The sequence below is a fragment of the Ursus americanus genome, chromosome 22 (assembly GCF_024610735.1).
Source record: "Ursus americanus isolate L20-20 chromosome 22, mUrsAme1.1.p, whole genome shotgun sequence".
NCBI classification, from domain to species: domain Eukaryota; kingdom Metazoa; phylum Chordata; class Mammalia; order Carnivora; family Ursidae; genus Ursus; species Ursus americanus.
This window is the reverse complement of record NC_142148.1, coordinates 35,316,823-35,339,633: the sequence shown is the minus strand read 5'-3', so window position 1 is coordinate 35,339,633 and position 22,811 is coordinate 35,316,823. Positions and strand designations below refer to the sequence as shown.

The 22,811-nt window shown below is 38.8% G+C and overlaps 2 long non-coding RNA genes across 2 annotated transcripts in view; one reads left to right on the top strand and one right to left on the bottom strand.

The window, feature by feature from the left end:
• Positions 1–22,811, bottom strand: part of LOC148108065 (uncharacterized) — a 243,378-nt gene that overhangs the window by 74,921 nt on the left and 145,646 nt on the right. Inside the window, exon 2 of the long non-coding RNA XR_015720952.1 lies at positions 17,731–17,831. This is a non-coding gene — a long non-coding RNA (uncharacterized LOC148108065). The remainder of the gene's footprint in view (positions 1–17,730; positions 17,832–22,811) is intronic.
• On the top strand, positions 719–21,058 carry LOC123799834 (uncharacterized). The gene is made up of 3 exons (XR_006781720.2): positions 719–883; positions 17,606–17,716; positions 18,740–21,058. It is a non-coding gene; the product is annotated as an uncharacterized LOC123799834 (long non-coding RNA).

The following is a 22,811-nucleotide window of genomic DNA, read 5'->3' as shown; positions in this document are numbered from 1 at the left end:
GAAGGGCCTATAATGTTTTCCAATAGATGAGCTCTGGGGGCGCCTGGGTGGCACAGCGGTTAAGCGTCTGCCTTCGACTCAGGGCGTGATCCCGGCGTTATGGGATCGAGCCCCACATCAGGCTCCTCCGCTATGGGCCTGCTTCTTCCTCTCCCACTCCCCCTGCTTGTGTTCCCTCTCCCGCTGGCTGTCTCTGTCAAAGAAATAAATAAAATCTTTAAAAAAAAAAAAAATAGATGAGCTCTGATTTAGATGTAGTTCCTTTTTCCTTTACCATAAGCAGAAGACCATCTTTCTATAAGAAATTTTATCTTTAATGAGGTGATAAGAAAGTCATCAAAATTCAGTGCCTAAACTAACTTACTCTCTACCTAATTGTGTCTTTGTATTTTTTTCTCCCTATTTTATCTTCATCTATCTTTCTCAAAACTCAACATAGAAGCAGAAACTTGAACATGAAGAGGTGTGCATCTAAACAAGCCTTACATGACCCTGAAGATCCAGAAGCTTCTTCACAATGTAGCAGGTTATTTTATTGGTCTTTCAGCAAAAGATGCCTGAATGGCATTACTTTTGCCTCCATAATGGCTTAAATGCTTCCAAGAGGCATTAGAGTCACTCGCTCCCCGTAGAGATGGAAGAATAACACAGATGACAGTGCATTTAGTAAGAGGCAGACAGTGCCCGTGGTTGCTCCATTACTCTGTCATCAGAGAGATCAGCACGAGGTTGGGCGCTGAGCATTAGCCCATGTAGCCTGATATGAGTTCATGGAGCTGGAATTCAAAACACTAACCAGCTGTGGGAACCCAGTGAGAAGCCTGTCACACTGAATGGTATCCAGATTAGAGCTGTGAGAATTTGGGAAAACCCTTCTTACTAAGTAAGTTTACTTCAGCTTTCTTTCTTATTTTAATTTTCAATGTTTGCTAGAATCCTGAACCTATAGCCATACATTTGAATAATGGAAAAAGACAACCTGAAAAATATTTTTTGAGACAATCATGGAAATTTTAATAGTGACTGGATATTTGATGACCTTGTAATTATAATTTTTAGGTGTGATAATAGCATTAGGTTTATGTAGCAAAATACCCATAACTCTTTAGAGATGTGTGCTGAGAGGAATGTAGGGGTGGAATGAAATGACGTCTGGAATTTGCTTTAAAATAATTCAGAAAAAAAAAAAGAAGGAAAGGAAAAGATTAAATTGTTGGACATGGGTTGGGTTATGGCAGATCAACAGAATATTCTCTCTCCTTGTAAAAGTACATTTGAAAATAAACATAAAATTTTATGATAATAAAGGAAAAGAATAATACTAGACCAAAAGCAAAGTTATCTCTCAAGTAACATAAAAAATGTCTTTTCTGCTAAGGATTTTCTCAAGGCCAGCCACTGTCAAATAATCTACAAAACCAAAAAATGAGAAAGTCATATTCTCAGGTGCTCAGGTCTTAAAAATGTCCTTCTGTGGTATATGTATTCGTAGGAGCAGGCAAAGAAGCTTAAGTAAATAAAAAAGAAATCAGAAATGACATTGCTTTATTTGGTGCTTGATTGTTCATAGGAGTGGCCATAATGGGAACAGACTAAAACGGAGATTTGTGGGTCCCAGGTCCTATGATATTTTTTTCTCATGAGTCCCTGTATGACTTTCAATTAACATTTCTATCCTTTAGTTTCCTCATCTATAAATCACAGAGCTACATGATATGAGAACTAAGGTTTCTTTCAGGCCTGAAAGTGCAAATTCCAGATTATATTAGCAAATCTCCTTCAGAAACATGGGAGATAAAAAAAAAAAAAAGTCAAGTTCTAGAAATGACTTGGAAAATCAGGAGATGGCATATTTATTTAGTCTCTACTGAATTCTCAACACAGGAAACACAAGTGTAGCAACCTTTGCTGTTTAGAAAATCCAATGATCAAATGAAGCAATGTGGAAAATAGTTTCCAAAAGCAGTTTTAGCCACAGCATAATTCTATTAAGAAGAAAAAATTGTCAAATATTTTGTGCATTTGTTTCCTTAACACAGGAAAGAATGGATATAAGTGTCACTTATGCATCAAGAAAGTTCTAAAATAATTTTTGTTTCCCTCACAATGTCTGAAAACTATGAAAACGTGTATTTCTAGTGAAATTCAACTGTTTGAAGTGGGAGGGTCGACAGGGCAAAGATGGATTTATAAGGCCACCCAAAGCATGCATTCACTTATGTTCTTCCCTGGAAAGGTTAGCAAGTGTTGTTATTGCAAATACATGACTGATTTCAGAAAGATGCCCTACATGGAGACAGCTCTTGATGTACAAAGCTAAAGTCCATTATATTCTGTGGTCCTGCTTTCTACAACTTGGTGTCTTCCAGATTTCTCTCACTTCTGCTTGATTTGAAATTTGAGGTTAGTAAAAAAAAGGGAGGGGCATAGCAATTTAAGGTTAATGAACCACACATCAACAAACGTGCAGCAGGACTACTCTCTTCCACAGGGGCAGGTACTGGTAGATCTCAATAATTAAAAAAACAAAAATGTTGAGTATGTTACCATAAGATTTACATCATAAAATGCCTAAGCATCCTAGGTTTCACGTTTCAGTAAATGTGTTTCACTCAGTTTTACCTTGGAATTTAGAATCTGCCCTTCTTTTTTCATTCAAATCATCCTATTTCTTTCTAAGAACCAGACATGAAATATTAGGGAAAGGTGGCTGGGCAAGGGGAAAACATTATATTATTCCTCTGAGAAACTCTGAAAAGAAGAAAATTTTTCTCATTCCAGGGTGCTCTATTAACTGAGCTGTGATTTATTACCAAACATAAAAACATGAACTGATGGCATCTATTTAATATTAAGAGTTCTGCAATCAGAAAATGATCACTTTTTTCCTGAGAAAAAATTTTAAAGCATTTTTCTGAATTCTATATTGCCACTTTCTGACCTTCTGAGACAAGTTCGTTTATCCAGTCAAAAAACATTTCTCCATGGGGCGCCTGGGTGGCACAGCGGTTAAAGTGTCTGCCTTCGGCTCAGGGCGTGATCCCGGCGTTATGGGATTGAGCCCCACATCAGGCTCCTCTGCTATGAGCCTGTTTCTTCCTCTCCCACTCCCCCTGCTTGTGTTCACTCTCTCGCTGGCTGTCTCTCTCTGTCAAATAAATAAATAAAATCTTTAAAAAAAAAAAAAATTTCTCCAACCTTATAATGAACAGTAAGAAAGGAAAAAATTCAACTTCTGTACATTTATGTCAAGGTAATCCTTTGAGAGCGGATGCAATTCCATGGCCATATTTATATTTAATTCCATCTAATTCCTGTATGAGAGACATTCCATAAAAGTTGTGAGCTTTAGAAAAATTACTTGTGCCATCTGATAGGATGTATTTCTTTATTCTTAGCAGTCTTACCATCAAGTTTAAAACAAGGAAATAGTGCTGGCTCTCTCGGTTATTTAAAATGAGAGGTTCTCAACGCTGCATCAGAATCACCTAGAGGGACTTGTAAACCACAGTTCTCACCTCCAGAATTTCTAATTTCAAAGTTCTGGACTGTAACCTTAGAAATTGCATTTCTAACAAGTTCCTGGATGATCCTGATAACTCTTGCTGCTGGTTTAGAGACCATATTTTGAGAACCAGTAATCTAAATATATGCAGCATAAGCGCTTGAATAACAGGAAACTATTAATTACCTCATTCAGTTCTACAGAGCCTTAAGCCATCTAAACATTTTGACTCGTGGGTAGGTAAGAAAGGAGCCTCTATACCCACTTTGGCAACCAAAAACTGAATGTCCGTAATCCTCAGTATAAGCAAAATCATCCAGGGTTTCAGCTCAGCTATAGCAGAGTGCAATCAACTCAAAATTAGTAAGATATTGATTGCCATTTGGTCACCATGTAATCCTGGCCATCCAGGTGCACAAAGCATCAAGTACTTCAGGGGGTGGGCGGAGTAGTAGTTTGCTCTTTTGGATTGCCCCTGACCCTGATTGTTATTAGCAGCACAATAAAACACCTAAAGAAATCTGAGATTTCAGGGTGTGATCTGAAGTCCCACCAATGTGGCCCAAGCAAGTGAAGTTCACCACCTCAGCTATGGCTTTTGACTTCTGTGGATGGTCAGTTCTGTTTCTATTACCTCTGGCTCCTTAAATGTCCTTGCTGGCCCAGGCCTCTGCTTTCGTCACTGGACCCTTTGGTTGTCCTTCATACTAAGGTGATGATGACAACAAGCATAAAGAAGTCTTTCAATAGTGATTTCCTGTATCTCACTTATCCTAGCTCAAAAAAATCTTGCCATTCAAATGAACTGGCGTCAGAGATACAGTGGGAAAAAGGAGGGATGGGGGAGGGGGTAAAATGGGGGAGGGGAATCCCTTTCAAAAGCTCTCCCTGTGAGAAGTGGAGACAGGAGCAGGAAGAGGAGGAGCCCAAGGCTGGCTATTTTTAAAATGAAATGCAGAGCCCTTTGGTCCTCTCTCCTGTTTCTCTGAAGCCCCTGGAACAACTTGCCAAAGGCATAAATCGCTGGGCAATTCATTCTGTCTGTATTTCCTCTGTACTCTAGCAGATAACTACAGCCAAAGCCATATGGGCAGAAATGTGGGCTTTCCCTCAAAATCTGCAACCTCCTTTCACAAAGCTGTCTTCCATCAGGATCAAAGTATTGCCTCCCAAATGATATCACTCATAAAAGGATCAAGAAAGAAAGAAGAAAGAAAATTCATAATGGTTTGGGGCACAAGTTGAGTCTTTTTTTTTTTTTTTTAATAATGATTTTTTATTATATTATGCTAGTCACCATACAGTACATCCCCGGTTTTCGATGCAAGGCTCGATGATTCATTAGTTGTGTATAACACCCAGTGCACCATGCAATATGTGCCCTCCTTACTACCCATCACCGGTCTATCCCATTCCCCCACCCCCCTCCCCTCTGTAGCCCTCAGTTTGTTTCTCATAGTCCATAGTCTCTCATGTTTCATTCCCCCTTCTGATTACCCCCCTTTCTTTATCCCTTTCTTCCCCTACTGATCATTCTAGTTCTTATGTTCCATAGGTGAGAGAAATCATATGATAGTTGTCTTTCTCTGCTTGACTTATTTCACTAAGCATTATCTCCTCCAGTGCCGTCCATGTTGTAGCAAATGTTGAGAACTCATTCTTTCTGATTGCTGAGTAATATTCCATTGTATATATGGACCACAACTTCTTAATCCAGTCATCTGTTGCAGGGCATCTCGGCTCCTTCCACGATTTAGCTATTGTGGACATTGCTGTTATGAACATTGGGGTGCATATGGCCCTTCTCTTCACTACGTCTGTATCTTTGGGGTAAACACCCAGTAGTGCAATGGCTGGATCATAGGGTAGCTCAATTTTTAACTTTTTAAGGGACCTCCACACTGTTTTCCAGAGTGGCTGTACCAACTTGCATTCCCACCAACAATGTAGGAGGGATCCCCTTTCTCCACATCCTCTCCAACAGTTGTTGTTTCTTGCCTTGTCTATTTTTGCCATTCTAACTGGCGTAAGGTGGTATCTCAGTGTGGTTTTGATTTGAATTTCCTTGATGGCTAATGATTTTGAACATTTTTTCATGTGTCTGTTAGCCATTTGTATGTCTTCATTGGAAAAGTGTCTGTTCATATCTTCTGAGTCTTAACACAGAAAGGGACAATAGGATTCCTACCCCAGTAGAGGGTATAACTTGCGCCCACAGGGGAAGGCACTGAGTCCCATGATGAAGTGGTCAGTTCACTGAAGATGCAGATGGCACTTTAGCAGCCCTACAGGCTCTCACCCCTGGAGGTGGGAGAAGGAATCACAAAACAGACTGTGCCAAGCTAATTGAAAGAAAGAGAAAATAAGCCCCGGTGTTGATACAGAAAAATCTAGGACAAGACAAAGGCAACTCTCAATTTACCTTCTGGCCTACTTCCCTTCCATTAAAAGGCGTGTTATCCGTACCAGAAAAGAGAACTGATGCCTGTGTTAACACTTGTTGTCTCTGTTTTATTTTTAGGCTCTTTACTCAGAGAAAGGACAGCAAGGCCAGTTGGACTTCAGGTCTCAGACCACACTTGGTTTTCTCAGGTTTCCCTGCACACAAAGGCCCAAAATAATTTTCCATCATGACCTGGCCAGGAAGTACAGCCAGCTCTCAGGGTGGCCACTGAAAATAGGCACGTGAGCTTCATTATCTGTCCTTAGTGGGGTCTGTATCATCATCCAATTTGATTTTCCTATCCAGCTGGTGTTTTTTTTCCTGCCGAGGCAATGCTTAAGTATAAGAAAAATGTACATATATATGTATGTGTGTGTGTATATAAATATATACACATATATAATATATATTATACATATATATACATATATATATTTATATATATACACACACACACACATACATACTCTAGATGATATGGCAAATCTAAGAAAAAATTAGTACTTCTCAGACCCAAGACATTGTCTCTGATGAAAATGCTAGCACAGTGATAGGTATTAGCAGTGGGAGGCCAGCACAGGGTACTTCCTGGGACAAAGTTACCTATGTTTTCTTCATTTCTGTGGGGGAAATGCAGCTGTCACCTGCAACACCTGAGAAGTCTGGGAATGCCCATGGCAACCAGCCTAATCAGTTTTATGAAGAAGGCTCCAATCGTGCCTGCCAAGGGCAAGTCTACCAGATGGCTCTGAACCCCAGGGACGGTGCTGTAGCCAAAGACATCAAAATGGTTCCCAAGCCCCCCAGCCAATCTCACACCTCCTTCAGCATTATTTGCCATAGATAAACTACTTAATATTTTCTTCACAACATTTTTTTTTGCTTTAAGCAAGTCAAAGAAAAAATAACAAATCCTTGTGGAAAAATATGGAAGTAGAAACATGGAAACAGAAGTATACAAGAAGCTCCAATAGAACATAAACAGAAATGCTTCCTACCCTAGACTCTGAGCCTGAGGCCTGCTTCTCTTCCTTTAAAAGGAAGACTTACAGGAGATACAGAGCTGATGGAGATGCATTAGTGGCAGATGGAGATTGTCTACCTAATCAGAAGAAATGAAAGAGATTGAAAAAAAAAATCTCCCCATGGGATCCAAAGTTATTTGGCTCTATGTCAATGTCTTAAAAAAAAAATAATTTCAAATACCTACATCAGTGTTTTTCATAAATTTTTTTCAGCCATGATCCACTGAAGAAATGGGCTGTACGTCACAAACTGTGCATTCACACACATGCACACACACCTATACATAAATACTTACCTTTACTAAGCATGATGCACTCTAATACTTTTTGTTTAATTTTTCAAAAATGCTGGTTGTGACCTACAGATCACAATTTTAAAAACACTGCCTTAAACTTTGGGAAATATTGGTTACGCTTCATGTCCCTAACACTATCTACAACTCTAACACTATTCACAGTTACCCAATCACTGTTCAACACACTCAATCAACTCTATTAAAATATTCTTTCTCAGCTTTTCTTTCCCACTAAAACATAAAATCTTTTTTCTTGAGCCAAGTTGTCAGTACCTTCAGCTCAGAGAGAATATATTATGTACCTTATGTTGTATTACATAGGTGCAAAAGATACACTATAAATGCACAATGAACAAATTTAATCTTCACACTGCTGGATATCGGGAAATTTAAATATTTGTCCCTACTGATTTGGTCCGCATAAATAAAAAGGATACTATAATCGAAGTATATATGTCACTTATGTTGGTGATGGACATAAAAAAAGAAACAGTCATTTCCTCCTTCCTGCTTGAGCACCTCAAAGTGCCTACAAGTGAAAGCTTGTCTGTGACAGGAAGTGTCATGACTCAAAAGTGAGGCACACAGCAGACATGCTGGGTTGGAAGTGGCCGTTTTTGCACAGCCACTACTCTGACCATGTGGCCACATGTGGAGAAATTACACCATGCATCATTGTACCACTGGCCCTGCCAAAAGAAGGAGTGAGACTAAAGCATATCCTGGGAAACGACTTTCTTCTGACATAAAATCTTGGGATAAGATCATATCAGTTGTAGCTTTATCACTTATAGAACAATCTCAGGGAGTTTCATCCGGGGATTCTGGTTTTCTACTTTATGGAACAACAAATGTAGTGAAATTTTATTTTTAGATTCCTTTGATCATACACCATTGTTCTTAATTCAAAACTCCAGGCATAAAATTGTATTATTTAAAGGGCAGGACAATGAAATTGATCACAATCCTGTATTTTATCCCCAAAATAACTTCAGTAACAACTTGCATTTTGAAATCTAACTACATGCCATAAGATGAACTAAGCACTTTCTTGGCATTTAGCTCATTTAGTCCTACATTAACTCTATGAGGTAGGTATTATTATTACTGACATATTAAAAGAAACTAAGGCTCAGGGATATGAAGTAAATTTCCCAAGGTCACATAACTCAGTGTCAGAAACACTCCTGGACTTAAAACCAATGCTCTTAAACCATTTCTGTATTCTACAAGTAATTCAATGAAGACCATACTATTAGGGTATAAAAATAATAACACAGCTCTTATAGGAGGACTCAACTAGAAATAAAATGATTTAATAAGTACAGAAGTGTAATGATTAAGTGGATGAAACAGCTTTTACAAAACTCTCCATTCTCTGTATGTCCCCACAGGACCCCTCCATCAGCTTCTACCCCTTACTCTCTATCCCCCACTAACAGACATAAACATGATAACTTTCAAATGTTTTGGGAAAAGTGGTTCTCAAAATGTATCCCCTGAAAACATGTTAGAGATGCAAATTCTTATCCCCCACTTGTTTTTAATGTAGGTTTGATTATTATTTAGGTATGGTAAATCTAACAGATCTGGAGATCATTGCCATTGGAAAGATACTTTGTTATATTCACAGATCATAAGAGGAGGGGGCAGGATGACATGGGAGACACCAGGGTCAGTCAGGAGACAAAGTGGGGGTGGGCAGGGAGGGCAAGAACTTTTATTTTGGTTTCTGCTGTGAGGAACTGGAAAGGTGAGATAAACAAGTTTGGTATTTGCTAGTTTGAATAATTTCAGCAGGCTCTAGAACATAGGAAATGTCTCTAATTGTCTGGTACCTAACTCTAGGACGATTTGGGAAAGTAGATAAAATGATAGCACTTGGGCTTTGGATTGAGTGGTTTGCATTTGAAAAGCAAGCTCATGGGTGAATTGTTTACTATTTCTAGGGAGTGGCTGACACCAGAAGGTACAATCCCTCCAGGGTCAGCAAAAGCCCAGATGTCAAAGCATCAGAATATAGAAAATAGAAGACATGGTTACTACACCACTGTAGACCTACTGATTAAAAAACTGAGTGTTGGACTAGGAGTCTATTTTCATAAGCCCTCCAGGTGATCCTGGTGCACATTACAGTCTAGGATTCACAGTTTTAGTATTTACTCTACTGTATTACACATAGCACAAAGAGCAGTAAGTACTTAGAACAGACTTGAATTTTTCCTTTTCTCAAAACTTAACAACTTTAAGTATAGATATCAAATGTATATCCATAACCTATTTCAAGAAACTATCTTTAAAACATTAAATACACACAAAGACTTCTAATAATGCCATCTATTTCTTTATGTCCCCAAAACAGATGTATGTCTAAATTAGAATAAAGACAACCAAAGTTTTCAATAATAAATAGCACACTGAGACACTCCAGTGTACCCTTTAAAACTAGATGTTTAATCTTTAGAATGATCTGAAAGACAGCTTTGGGACCAAGGGCATTAGATAGCCTTTGGAGTTTCATCCTAGAAAGCTCCACGTAATTTGTTTTTCTAGAATTTTCCATTAACTTCTGAAGGACCTGCTTCTGTTTGGTCAACAACAGAAACTGTGGATAGTTTTATGTATATTGGGAAGATTATAGAACCCAACTTGTTACTACCAAAACTTTTAAGTCCCTGTTTTGAAAATAAGTTGGAAAAGGAAAAAGAAGATTCATGACCCAGTCCTAGCTGTGCTTTAATTAGTCATATGAACTTGGGCGAGCAAATAAATCTCTCTGGACTTTTGTTTTTCTCATCTGTGGTACCTGTGTGCTGGATGAGAAGATACTTCAAAGTAAATGTGATTCCTAATATACAGAGGATTCCTAATATATATAAATTCCTAATATATAGAGAATCCTAACATATAGAGGCAGAAAAAAACTTCTCATGAAAAAGCCCTTGAAGGAGATAATGCTTTTTACCACAGTCAAATAGGAATATACTCTTCTACCTGCACTGAGCTCCAAAATCTTAAGTATATGTATTACTTGAGACACCCTGGTCTACATGTTTATCTATAAATAGGAGTTCTCATCTTAGCTGCACAATCAAAATCATCTGGTGGAGCTTTAAAATGCAGATCTCTGGAACTAACTCCCAGAGATTGTTCTTGGGTGTGTCTTGGTCATTGGTATTTTTAAAAGCTCCCCAGGTAACTCTAATGTGCAGCCAGTGTTGAGAGGCATAAGCTTGTAACAAGTCCTGAAGCATTCTTTATTTTTTTTTTTTAAGATTTTCTTTATTTGACAGAGAAAGAGAGAGTAAGTGCACAAGCAGGGGGAGTGAGAGAGGGAGAAGCAGGTTCCCCGTTGAGCAGAGAGCCTGACGTGGGGCTCGATCCCAGGACCTTGGGATCATGACCTGAGCCAAAGGCAGATGCCCAACCAACTGAGTCACCCAGGTACCCCCTGGAGCATTCCTTAAATCAGAAAAGAACACATTGTGGTTAGTAAGTTCTACAACTATCTGAACATGTGGTGGGGTAAGTGGGGAAGTCAAATAAGTTTGGCCTCACTTCTGAAAAGAGAGGGGCAATGGTCAGAAACTAATTTCATGAATGATTCTCTGAGACAAGGAATAAGATTGGGTAATACTCTCCCCTCTTCTGGTAGAAAACAGAAAAGTTAGTTAGCTTAAAGAGTTTTGGAAAAAGCACATTTGCTCAGGTATTTGTGTTCTCATAAAGGTGATAGCTGGGGGTCATGTAAATTCCCATCTACATGAGAATTTGCAGGCAGGAGATAGTCTAGAGGGTATGCCACAGCAGGAGAAAGAGCCCAGATTATAAGCGTTTGTGAAACACCAACTGGAACACCTGACTCTTCCTGAAATGCTGGCTGGAGGAAGAGAAGGATGAGATTTACATAGGGCTGAATTCTTGGGACTATGCAGATTAAGTAAATATGGTGTCCGTGGCCCCAATTCTTTACACTTTCTGTCTCCACATCCTTTACCAGGTAAAGGTAGTGCCCCCACCCACTCCATCTTTGGGCCATGTGACTTGTTTGGCAAATGGGATGCAAGCAGAGGGCTAAAAATCATTCCCACTCCTGTATCTTTACCTTTGTCATGTGAACATGCCACCCTAGATCTGCCGGCAGTCAGCTGACCCCAAGACATGTAGGCAAAGCCAGCTGAGGCAGACAGACCCTAAGGTGACAACCAATGATTCCCACTGTCTGGAATTCATAGCTTTATGTAATTCTATCCCCTTGAGTGTGGGTGGACCTCTGATTTGCTTCTAACCAACAGAATATGGCAAAGATGACAGGATGTCAGTCCTATGATTATGTTAGTCATACAAGACTCCATCTCAGTAGAGTCACTCTTGCCTTCCTGTTGGCCTTAAAGAAGGAAACATAAATACTTGAAATGTGGAGAGGCCATGTGGCAGAAAAAACAAAAGAGAGATCTTTAGGAACTAAGGGCCTCACTCCTACAGCTGAAAAGAACTGAATTCTGCCAATAGAATGAGTGAATGTAAAGTATACCCTTCCCCAATCAAACCTCCTGATGAAAGCACAGCCTAACCAGCACTATGACTGCAGTCTGGTGAGACCCCAAGGTAGAAAACCCAGCTAAGTCATACTGAGATTCGTAACCCACAGAAATTGTGAGATAATAAATGTATACTGCTTTAACTCACTAAATTTGCTGCAGAAGAACCACCCAGCTAACCCATAGTTTTGTGAACTAAATAAATGCTAGATAAGCCAACCCCCATATATGTACACAAGCCCAGCCAAGACCACCAGAGTAACAAGCTAAGCCAAATATGACCACAGACAGAAATAATCCAGCAGAATCTGCCAAGTCCAGTGCAGTCATCTGAACCCCACAAACTCTATAAGCTAACTAAATGTATATTGCTGCATGTGACTGGGTTTTGTTATTGTTACACAACATTACTGTGGCAATAGAAAACTGATACAGTGACAGTGAAATTTAGTTATTTCCTTAGTTCTCACAGAGAAGTGATGTTTCAGGAAACTTGAAATTAAGTGTAACATAATGTGATAAAAATAATCATAACTTGGATATTACTTACTACCCAATATCTCAATCGCAAATTCCTAGAATTGCTAGTGCTCCATACCTAAGAGAAATATCATTGTCCTGGGGTAGTTTGAACACTATTTTCTTTGATCATTCTTTTTATTTGTTCATTCTGTTTCACTCACTACCTGTTTCACGAGAATGATCAATTCTTTATATCCACTTTTTAATATCACCTAGAAATAGCTGCAACTCTTGAAGTTCATGTTTTATATACACATACACACACAACCACTAACTGTATATCCAGGGTTCTTGCTACTGTTCTTTGTATATGCAACCAATGCTACAATTTAAGGTTTTGGTTCTTCCAATATTTGCTATAAAATTCCAACCACTAGTACTAAGTCAGGGAATGTCATCTCAGATACTGCAATATTATAGACTCTGTTGTAAGGCCTCTATGAGTCTCAAGCTCTTTCTCGCTCCAAAATATATGCACATGTTCTCCATTCTGGCAGCTAAACAGATTTATACTGCCCAGTCTTAATGGGAAAAGAATTTCCAGGTTGAGCCTGCCCTGAAAAGAAATTTTATGGTATGTAGCAAAAACAAACCTAGAATGTTTCCAGTATTTAAATATACAATATTCACCCAGATGCAGCTGCCCTTAGAGTTAATCTAAATTGATTCAAATCATCTATATATAGGTTAAACCAGTCATTATGTGGAGATAACTCCCATAAAAGAATAGTTTCCTTAGTGTACAATGAAATATCACTATTGAGATATGGGGAGTTATGTACTGATTTTAAGATTTAGGGTTTGTTTTTTTTTGTTTGTTTGTTTGTTTGCATAACAATGAAAATGGCTAAAATAAAGCCACAATCAAAATTAAGTTTTGGAAAGGGTGTGGAGGAACTGGACCTCTCATACACTGCTGGTTGGTGTGTAATGGTACAGCCATGCTGGAAAACTGTTCAGCAGTATTTGCTAAAGATGAATGCATGTATACCTGAAAACCCAATAGTTACGCTCCAGCAAGATGCGTGCATATATTCACCACCACAGACTTGTGCAAAGATGTTCATTGCAGCACTATTCATAATGACCAAAACAAAGAATAACTAAAATCTTCATAACATTTGGATCAATAAATAAATTATAGTTCATTTATACAATGGAATACTAAAGAGTAATCAGAATGAATAAATTTCAAAGCACACATATGACTCTACTTCACAAACATGTTAAGTGAGTGAAATCAGACACAAAAGACTACATCCTATGTGATTCCATTTATGTCATACACAGGCAAAATTTGTCTACAGTGCCGGAAGTCAGGATAGCGGTTGTCTTTGGGGGGAAAGGATGGTAGTAACTGGAGGGGAACCTATAGAAGGTCTGGGGTAATGTTTCTTAATCTGAGTATTGGTTGCATGGGTTGCATGAGTGTATTTAGTTTTTGAAAATTCATCAACCTGTGTACTTACACCACATTGACTTTTCTATATATGAGTTACACTTTAATCTTTTTTATTTTTTAAGATTTTAGTTATTTATTTGAGAAAAAGAGAGAGAGGGCACAAGTGGGGTAAGATGCAGAGGCATAAGTAGACTCCCCGCTGATCATGGAGCCCCACACAGATCTTGATCGGAGGACCCTGAGATCATGACGTGAGCTTAAGTCAGATGCTTAACTAACTAAGCCACCCAGGTGCCCCTACATATTTTTTTTTAATTTGAGGTACAGTTGACACATCCTAGTACATTATTTCCAGGTGTACAACATAATGATTCTACAACTCCATATGTTACACTATGCTCACCATAAGTGTAACTACCATCTGTCACCATAAAATACTATACAATACCACTGACTATATTCCCTATGCTGTACCGTTTTCTCATTCATTCATGCTATACCATTCATGTACCTATGCTATAACTTATTCATTCTATAACTGGAAACTTGTACCTCCTACAACTCTTCACCCATTTTTCCCATTGCCCCACTCTGGCAGCCAGCAGTTTGTTCTCTGTAATTATGGGTATATTTCTGCTTTTCTTGTTTCTTTTGATTTTTAGATTCCACATATAAGTGAAGTTATATGGTATTTGTCTTTCTTTGAATTATTCCTCTTAGCATAATACCCTCTAGGTCCATCCATGTTGTCACAAACGGCAAGATCTCATCCTTTTCATAGCTGAATAATATTCCATTGTACACATGCATGTGTATATATCTTTATCCATTCATCTATTGGTGAACACTTAGGTTGCTTCCATATCTTGGCTATTGTAAATGATAATAATAAACAGAAGGGTACATATATCTTTTCAAATTAGTGTTTTCATTTTCTTTGGGTAAATACCCAGTTGTGGAATGACTGGATCATTTCTATTTTTAATTTTTTGAGGAAAATCCATACGGTTTTCCACAGTGGCTGCACCAATTTACATTCCCATCAAGTGTGCCCGGATGTTCCTTTTTCTCCTCATCCTCGCTAACGCTTGTTACTTCTTATAAAAAGTTTATATTTTTAAAAATTGCTTTCTAATACCAGGATGCATCTGATTCAGTATAATCTACTACAATTCTCCTCTGGTAACTTTAAGTCCATCCAATCTAAGACTGATAAGTAAACTTCTGAAGATCCTACAAAGTAGTAGAGAAAACCTGATTACCTTTCTTTCCTTTCCCCAAATCATCTTCTACATGAAAATCAAGAGATTTCTGCCCTTGATGATAGAGATTTTGACAGGCCACCCACCATGCTGCCACCTTAACTTATGAAAATAGGTCTGACACCGCTTCAAGGGTTGTGGGTAAATTCTCCTTATAGTATGATAACTCCTTCTTATCTTGCAAAGATTCCCTGGGCAGGACACTTTCCATTCAGTATAGCACAGCAATCGGTCTCCAGCTCCAAAACTTAGACCAGAAAGCAACCCAGGCCAGAATGACACAGTAGGAAAAGAAAGCAAACCTGGACTGAATGAGAAGCTGCCAATGTATCAATAAGCACTTTACATATTTGGCAGCTTTGAGGTTACCTTCCAGCAACTCTGTGAGTCTGGGAAACGGTCATTTTTCCCATTTCACAACTGAGGAACAGGATCATAGCTTTGGCCAGTCACACAGCTAAAGAGTGGCATAAACTTCATTCAAAGCCCACACAATGACCTTCCATCCAATTCTCTTTTTCTTGCCAAACTTTCTCATATGAGCCAAAGTAAGAATACTCTGTTGGAATCACTCTTTGAACAACAGAGAGCTGTCTTGAGGGGTAACTGTAGCAGACATTAGCAGCTATGCATTGCTCCTCTTTGCATTTCATTCCAGTCTTTTTGAATTTATTGTCTTATTTTTTATTTTATTTTATTTTTATTTTTAAGTAGGCTCCATGGAGCCCAATGTGGGGCTTGAACTCGCAACGCTGAGATCAAGACCTGAGCTGAGATCGAGAGTCAGACACTTAGCTCAGGCGTCCCTGAATTTGTTGTCTTTTAATCATCCTTCTCTTACTCACATTTTCTTCCTTCTCCCACTAGTGAGGACTTAGACCTGTCTTTAGCACCCTAAGCATCATTGACTCCCTTCTAGAGGTCCTCAAGTTTAAGTCACTGACATTCCAAATCTCTTTTGCAGATCCCATAAGTAGGAAACTGATAGCTATCTCAACCAAGCTGTAGCAAATTATTTTTTCTACAACACTTTAAATAACAGCTTTTAACTTAATAGGGCATTGCAAAATACAGACTATTTTCACACACATATTCTCTTTAAGAAGCTATAATGCCCTTTAAAACAAGAATGTTGTCTTTATAGTTCTAACATGAGACTCAGTACACAAGAGGAACTCAATAAATAAATCCTTATAAATTAATATAGGTAATTCTTCCAACTACTCTGTAAGGGAAGCACAGCAGCTATTCCCAATTTGAAGATGGAAAACAGGGTTAGAGAAGATGCAAGTCTTAGCTCGTGCACCAAAGGAATACTTAACCCACGCATCTGTGTTCAGGCCTGTGTTCATTACATGTGCATCAAAAGTTCTAACAGTGAAAACCAAATCATTTACAGCAACACTGCAGGAAATACAAGGCAAATGACTTCAAATACCCAGAATGGCTTCCCGAGGCCACTGAGCAGCATGCTCTGCAATCCAGCTGGGGAATCTATCTCACTGACCTCTTGCACCAAGGAATTCCTCTGGTTTCTATTTCTAACTTTTTCAATTATGCAACCCTGTTCCTGGGATGGGAGATTTGTTAACATGCTTGAGAATTTGTTGCCCTTCTCTTGAGTTAAACCATCAATCTCTGGACAAGAGACATTTCTCATCAGTGATCTAAGTCCTGGGCAGAACCTTCGGGTGGATATTGAACAGGCCAATAGACTAGAAGTTCTTAAGGACAGCATCACCCATTATTCAGGAGGAAAAAGAAATGAAGCAAAGTTTGTTCAAGGAGTGGCTGTCCTAATTTTGAATTCGAAAAAGCTTTATGAACACAAATCTTAATTATAACATTGAGAGAAGTAGGCAAACCAGTGGATACCACAAAAGGGAAATACATTTAGAAGATCTGGTGTGAGGCCCAGGAATCAGCATGTTGAACAAGCAGTACAGCTGTTTCTAATGCAAAGATTCTAACCTTTGAGAAAAACTAGGTGAATAATATTCTACAACTAAGTCCAGACCTAAAAACCAAAACAAAATCCCAGATGAGCATGGCAAACATAAAGAAGACCTTTTGACAATTCTAATTCCTCGGTGTCACCTGATTTGACCATAGAAAATGTAAGTAAAGTGTCCATAATTTCATTGTTCTTAAGTCAATCTTAGCCCCATCTCCTGATTTGCTCTGTGTATCATTGAGGAAAGGCCTGCAGCCTCTGTTCTCCAGGCTCCTGTACTATCTAGCTTCAGCCATTTTCACCCAATGGGAGACCCTGCAGGAGGTTACAGGACAGAATAAAGGAAGAGGGCAGGGTATTTTCCCCATCTTTCTCTTTTGTAGGTAGTGTCTCAGGCAGCAACTGTGCCTTCTCCATGGTTTTGGTTTCTGCGAGAGAGGCCCACTGGGGCTCTAGCTTTTGCTAGGTGGCCTCAGCACCCAGTTTCAGAGATACCATCTGTATCTAGAAGTACCTTGTACTTCTAGCTTCAGGGATGATAATGGCATCCTGATTTTGCTGGTGCATTTCTTCACCAGCTTCTATTTGGCATCTCAGATCTTCCATCAACTGTGTGTTCAATTCCCTGTTTTAATCTCCTCTCTTTTCAAATTAGATAAGTTTTTATTCTCCTGACTGACTTCCAGCTGCTACCTAGAGTACCTTTATGTCATCCAGCTTGGGCATCAGCTGTGAGCTCCCGACTGCAACATCCAACAAAGAGATGGTAAGAGCCCTTACCTTTGACATCTGACACTTGCTGCTCACCAGCTGACCCTGGTTGTCTGGTTGGCCAGAAGGTCCTCTCCTTTAAACACCTTATTCTTATCTCTCCCAAAGCCCTGGAATCAGAAACAAAACAGCACTGAGTTTTGGCCTGTCTTCTTCCACTGACTCATCCTGTTCCTCATAACCTCCAGAATCTGATCTCTGCTGGAAATTAGTAAATGAATTAAAAGTATATAAGGGCCAAAGCTGTTACATTTTAATAGGGGCCTTCAACATTAAACACAGGATGAGGTGTAAAGGTAATTTCAGCAGAGGCAGAAGGATAAACATTTAAGTAAAAGTAAAACCTTTCGGAGGCGCCTCTAATTGTACTTCGGAAGGAGTTGCCTATTATAATAAGCAAAGAAGGTGACCAGTCTAGCCTGGCGTAGAGTGTTACCCAAAAGGTAGAATGCTGAGGGGTAGGAGTATAGAGAGAAACTATCCAGCCACTAAGGTGCAGCTGACCTTAATTCAATGCTTTCTACATAGAAGGGACTATCCTAAATGCATTATGAGTATTATCTCAATTCTGACAACATCATGTGATATGTATGGTTAATACATTTTTTTATAAGAAAACAGAGAATAAGAAGTTTAAGTTATTTGCCCAAGATTATACACTTGATGAACAGAGGAGCCAGATTCAGTATGAAACTATGGGGCCCCCATACTCCATCACCTCCTGAATGTGAGTCAAACCAACAAGAAATAAAGTCAAGAAGTAATAAAAGCTATTCTGTTATAAATAAGAGAACATAAAGCAGCACCTCTCCTTTCTCTTTTTTTTTTTTTTTTTTTGAAGTTTTCCTGATATTGCATTTAAAGTACATACTGGGTGTGTTTGTTCCAGGAAAGGCAATCACTCAGTGATGGGGACACTGCAGAGTTGAGTGGCTTTAAAGGGGTGGGGGCACACAACATAATTAGCAACATGGGAGGGATCTGTTGTGTTAACACAGCCTGGTGGTGATTTTTTCAGGCATGATGACTTTGCAAGGCTGGAGACATGCTTCCTCAGGAAGAGGGAGAATGACAGAAACATTTCCTCTCCCTGGAGACAGGATTCAGCCAAAGCACGGTCATGAGGGAAAGACTTCACTGAGACACAATTTAACCCATAGCCCTAGCAACGACAGTGTTAGAACCTAAAGAATAGCTGACAAGTTCTTCTATTCTCATAATGTAAACAGTAATGCATGGAGACATTTATGCAGCATTTACTCTGCGTAAGAATAAGCAAGGAAGATACCAAAAAACTAGTAGTGATTGCAGAAATAAAGAAAGCTTTCTAGGAAACAATGCTATAATTCTAGCTTATGTTATTCTCTGAAATAAAGATGCTGAAGTGTTTGGGGGGAAGATGTATTCATATAAAGCCTAACAAACTGACAACAAACCCAACTCGACTGCTGTAAGACTAATTAAAAATTGTATTGACTCAATACCCATAACTGGTTTCAGGAACAATTATGTCTAGACTCAAACAATGTCCACAGAACTCACTCAGGAATCGTGTCTTTCTTGGTGGACCCCTTTCAAAACAGACTCTGCCACCATAATCCAAGATGGCACTTAACAGCTCTAGAACAGTTTCTCACCTTCTTAGGCCAGCAGACAGACAAGATCTCCTATATATATCAGCTTCCCTCTATACCGCCTTCCATACGTCCTACATTAACAGCAAAAGTGCTGAGATTCACTATGATTGGATAGATGTGGGTCACGAGTTCATCCCTGATATGCCTGGGTCATATGAACACCCTGGGATATGGGGATGGAGTCAACTTTGCCCAAACCACATGACCTGACTGTGGAGGATAAAAGGTCTTCAGGGAACATGAATGTTGTTACCAGAAGAGAGAAGAGATACTGCACAGAAAAACAATAGCAAAGGTCCACCAGATGGGCAAATTTATACACAAAGTATTTTAGAAAAAGATAAGAGAGGAGTCTATAGCAGATAATTTTTTAAAAATAAAGGTAGGAAAAGTGATTTGATGGAAAACCACCAAGAAGGATTCATTCATCCGTTCATTCATTCATGTGATACTCATTCATTCCAGTCTCTAGCAAGATCTGACTCCTTCCTCTATGCATAAAAATGTTTTATCTTTACAATTCATTCCAGGGGAAGTTTCCAATACAAAGTTCACATACTATAACATTTAATATTTTAAAACTATGAATAACAAGTATTTAAGAGTATTCTGTTGTGATACTCAAGTGATTGCAGTCCTCCACATTTCTTCCCTATACCTACACTTACATTAACAGTAATATTAAGTAGTACTCTTTTTTTAAGAATCATCCCCCAAATTAATTTGAATTATTTTTCTGCAAGAACTAAAATTTCTAAATCTGTGGAATTTTAAAAATACTTTTTCATAACAGTCATTGAAATATCTAAATCTTCTCACTGTTTTTCAAACAATCATTCAGAAATTGAGATACATATTTCAAGTAAGCTTTTCTTCATTGAATCAATGAGAGTAGAGTCAATGGCACAAGAAATGGGACAAGGGGAAATATACAGTCTCCATTCTGCATTTGTTCTGCATTTTTCTTTTGCACAGTATCATTCCTGTCTCTAAACCCTAAGCAACTCAGAGAGCAGGAGCATGTCTGTTTGTTTTGGCACTGCCAGAGTTATTGTATGAGCCCCTTTTGCTTGCTGAGTTCAAGGAACAATAAATAATAATAATGAGAAAGGGCAGTTTGATGGCATGACTCAGTGGAAGCTGAGAGGACATGTGGCAGTTGACCCCCAACTGTAAAACTCACGTTTCACATCGATTACAGAACTAGATGTAGATTAGACAAGAAGAGAGGCCCCACTTTCTTCTTTTTAATAATACTTTGACGTTGGGATGCCTCAGAAGAGAAAACCACAGTATCCCAGTGTGTTTCTGCTTGTACAGACAGTGGAGACAGCAGTGCTGCAAAGTGATGGTGGCAGTGCCAACTTTGCCATAAATTTCTGCTGTCAGAAAACTTTGCAGCCAAGATCAATCATTGGGAATTATGTTCAGCTGAAAACATTTTCGCTGCCACATTATCTTAACATCCTTCTGATTCACAAACAGCTAATTTTACCAATCACATGGGATTTGGAATGATTATTTTCTGATAAAACTCTATACTGAGCTAGATTTATTAATTTTCTTAAGTTGCTCTCAGGGCATAATCTTATGCAGTTCCTTGTGAGAACATCACTCCTTTAAAATGAAGTATCAAAAGTTGTAAGAATTTTCCCACTCTCCTTTCAATTGGTTTACCTCACCCCTCCCGGCAAAAGGTTTCTCTAATGATGTTCTTTAATAAGTAGTAGAGATATTCATTGCTCAAACGTAGGGGTTTTGCCTCTTTCTTTTTTTTTCTATAATAATATTTTTTATTATATTATGTTAGTCACAGTACATCCCTAGTTTTTGATGTAAAGTTCCATGATTCATTACTTGTGTATAACACCCAGTGCACCATGCGATACGTGCCCTCCTTAATACCCATCACCAGCCTATCCCATCCCCCCCACCAAAGCCTTCAGTTTGTTTCCCAGAGTCTACAGTCTCTTGTGGTTCATTCCCCCTTCTGTTTACCCCCCCGCCATGTTTTGCGTCTTTCAATATGTGGTATAAGTGACCAGTATTTTCTTACTATGTGGATGGTGGTGGGGATATTTCACTTGAAAGACGTACAAATTCAAAAAGACTGCATTTCGGTTCTGACTATAGTATACATTAGTCATGCTGTTGTTAAATGAGCTTTTAAACAGGAGTGTCATAAAAATTCATTTTGTCCCCTGGTGGTAGGATTCTGTGTTTTGACTTTGGCATTTTTTCCTGGTAGAAATTAGGCAAGAGAGAGGCTTCTCTTCCAGAAGCTCTCTCTCTACTCCTTATGTTGGTTCTACAGCTCTACCTTAGGAATGCTTCGGATTCCTTCAGCTCTTCCAGATTATTCAATGCTGACTTGGGGTTGAAGAGTGATTTATGACTTCTTTCTGAAAATGTGGGTATACTACTTAGGTGGAAAAACACTTTGATTTAGTAATTTATTGAAGTAAAAATTTGTCAAGACAGTGTATTCAAGGGTAGGAGAGCTCTCGGGGGAAATAGGAAGATTACTGCAAAGTCAACTAGAATGAAAAAGCCAGGAAGCCTTCTTTTCATAAATTAGGCAGAGGCCTAACCTCACAGATGTCCCTATGTAATTGATGCATTCAACACAACACATTAATTAACCACCTCTGAGCCAAACGTGAGGCTTCAAAGTGCCATCTGATAATGTCCAAGAATCAAAACTACAAGAGAAACTACTAAGTTTCAACAAAACCATTCCCTCTACCTCTTGAACATATAAATAAACTACATTTCCCAGCCTCCCTTGCAGTTAGAATGACCATGTACCCAAATCCTGGCCAATGGAATGCAAGCAGAGATGGTATGTGCCATTTCCAGCTTGGCCACAAGAACCTCCCAAGCGATTCTCCAAATTCCTTCTCTCTTCTGCCATCCAAATGCAGAGAATACAGCCAAGAATTAATATGACCTAGAAGAGGGAACCCACAATATAAAAGCCTGGGCCACTGAATAACCTTGAATAACCCTCTGAAAGGTCTACTGTTAGCCTAGCACCCAATTACAATGAAAACTACTTTCAAAATTCCAAAGATATGGTATAGTCCCATAGAATTACCTTAATAATTCTTCTGAGGTCTTCCCAAAGCAACTTTGGTTTCAGTGACCATCTAGAAATGTAGAATCTAATATAATCAATAGAGTCTAGCACTAGGACTACATAAAATAGAATCAGTAGATTCAAAGATGGCAATAGGAATTTACCAGTTCTAGTTTACGTGCCTGAAAAACTCATGCTCTTTATTAAGAAACAAGATTGAGAATTTAGTGTATCACTATTTGACAGTTACCATAGTAATAACTGTTCTGGTCAAGAATCATCACTGGATGCTAAAACTAGTGAGTGAAGGTTTATTGAGAAACAGTCTATTGGACAAAATCACCATTAGGCAAAGACCACAGTAATAACTGTTG